Here is a 2,052-nt window from a genome sequence, read left to right as displayed (position 1 = left end):
GCTTGAACCAGCACCTTACTATCATTTTAGTCCCAACCTGACCGCACTAAGCAATTGTACCACAGAGACTCAAATGGGTCAGTTTTCTCCATTTACGTTTTTTGGGAAAAAAATCATCTGCATTTTTAAGCAAGATTGTATTTTAAATTTCACAAATTGTAAGTATTTCTGGAAAAACACTGTTTCAGAAAGAAATTGAGTAGACGGGAATAGCCCAGTCAGTAGAATATCGAACATTTCATCTCAGGGTCCCTATTCAGGTGGCTGATTTTCTTGCAACTACTTATTCCATGCTGAAACGAGCAGGAAATGTTTCAGCAGTGGAGCCTTCTTTGGGTGTGATATAGAAAAAAACCTTTACTTGATTCTTTCAAATTAATTTAAACCTCATCTCCAACACCTAAACTCGTCAGTTGCTTTCAGTAGCTAAAGACACAGGCCATACTGCTCCAGGTGAGGTTCGAACTCACAACCTCAGCATAGCTCCGCTGTGTACTGCCGTATAAGTACCGCACGCTGACCAATTGCGCCACTGGAGAAGTGAAACACCTACTCCTCATACAGACTGACGTGGCAGAAACAAAGGGTGAAAACAGGGTGTCGGTTGTGAATCCATCTCCACATGGGGGAAAGGGACAGTACAATAGAAAAGAATATACAAGAGAATAAACGGAAAGAATTGTGCTCACTGCAAAGAAGGAAAGAGGTGGCCGGATACATAAAACAGCTCGGTGGATAATTTGTAACGACATTCTTTGCTGACAACCAGCAGTCGGATTTCTTTTCATGTTCCGCTGTGCAGTTTGAACGTTTGTTCTCCCAGATCGGTTGGTTATATGAGATCAAGTGATATAAATTAGGACTAATCAGAATCAATACAATTGACGTCTGGCAAAGGCAAATAACCTTTGCACATGATCTGGAATGTGACTGGTTAAATTTCAGCACAGTTGCAACCCCCTTTATAAAGGGTGTGCACATGTATACAACCAAGGCATTGAAAGTTTTTTGTTGTTTATTGTTCCAAAAAATGTTCCATTTCTTTTCTTTCTTAAATGTTGTTGATTAAAAGATCTTATTAAATGTGAAAAAATCTGATTGTGAAAAGGTCAAAATGTTAGTGAAAAAATGTGTATTGTGAGGAAAGATGAATTGTGGGAGCCTCTTGATTCCTCACGTCGTACTGTATTTCTCTCTCATTCTACTGGGAGTGGTGCTGTCACTTCTGGATAAAGTCTGTCAGTGGTCATTCCAGACGGGTCAGGTACGACTGCGCTTCGGCACAAGAAGAGATATGTGACTTGCGAGGATCCCGACAGTGTTGACTCTCTTCTGGAGCCTGGATAGCTCAGTTGGTAAAGCATCAGACTTTTAATTTGAAGGCCCAGGGTTCAAGTCCCTGTTCAGGCAGTTGTGTTTTCCTTAAATCTATTGTGAATGTCATTATAAATCGGTAAGGTGTCAGTCTCGTAAACCGAAGATTGCGGAGTCCAACCCTGTCCGTGCGTATTTCGTTTGCCAAGACTTTACTTTATCTATATCGTCAATTGTCTTGCAATGCAGAAATCTCTGTAATAAGAAGAAAAGAACTATCAGTAGTAGTTAATAATCCTTCGACAAAGAAACGGGCGCATTCAAAACACCAGCCTCCACTGCTTGTCAGGATGGCTGAGTGGTCTTAGGTGCCAGACTCAAGGACTCAATCATGTGTAGTGACAGTTTTATGTTATTCACAACTATTATTCATGTTATAATAGACCTCTAACCATATACGTATAATAGACCTCTAAAGTTATCCGTATAATAGACCTCTAACCATATACGTATAATAGTCCTCTAAAGTTATCCGTATAATAGACCTCTAAATTTATCCATATAATAGAACTCCAACCATTTATGTATAATGAACATCTAATCATAGACGTATAATTGACGTATAACAATAGACGTATATTAGAATTTCATTCTAGACGAATTTCAGACCACATTTATACGTCTAAGGTGTGCGTTTAATAGACGTATATTATACGTCTTTTGCCTACTGGGGTGTAT

The 2,052-nt window shown here is 39.3% G+C and overlaps 2 non-coding genes across 2 annotated transcripts; one reads left to right on the top strand and one right to left on the bottom strand.

Moving 5' to 3' along the window:
* Positions 1 to 445: 445 nt before the first annotated feature.
* Positions 446 to 539, bottom strand: trnai-uau (transfer RNA isoleucine (anticodon UAU)). The gene is made up of 2 exons: positions 502 to 539; positions 446 to 481 (listed from the first exon to the last, which is right to left on the bottom strand). It is a non-coding gene; the product is annotated as a tRNA-Ile (tRNA).
* A 798-nt stretch (positions 540 to 1,337) lies between these two features.
* trnak-uuu (transfer RNA lysine (anticodon UUU)) lies at positions 1,338 to 1,410 on the top strand. The gene has a single exon. It is a non-coding gene; the product is annotated as a tRNA-Lys (tRNA).
* The last annotated feature ends 642 nt before the right edge of the window (positions 1,411 to 2,052 follow it).

Source organism: Lepisosteus oculatus, chromosome 14 (genome assembly GCF_040954835.1).
Source record: "Lepisosteus oculatus isolate fLepOcu1 chromosome 14, fLepOcu1.hap2, whole genome shotgun sequence".
Taxonomy (NCBI): Eukaryota; Metazoa; Chordata; class Actinopteri; order Semionotiformes; family Lepisosteidae; genus Lepisosteus; species Lepisosteus oculatus.
The sequence above is the reverse complement of the archived record's forward strand: the minus strand, read 5'-3'. Positions and strand labels throughout refer to the sequence as shown.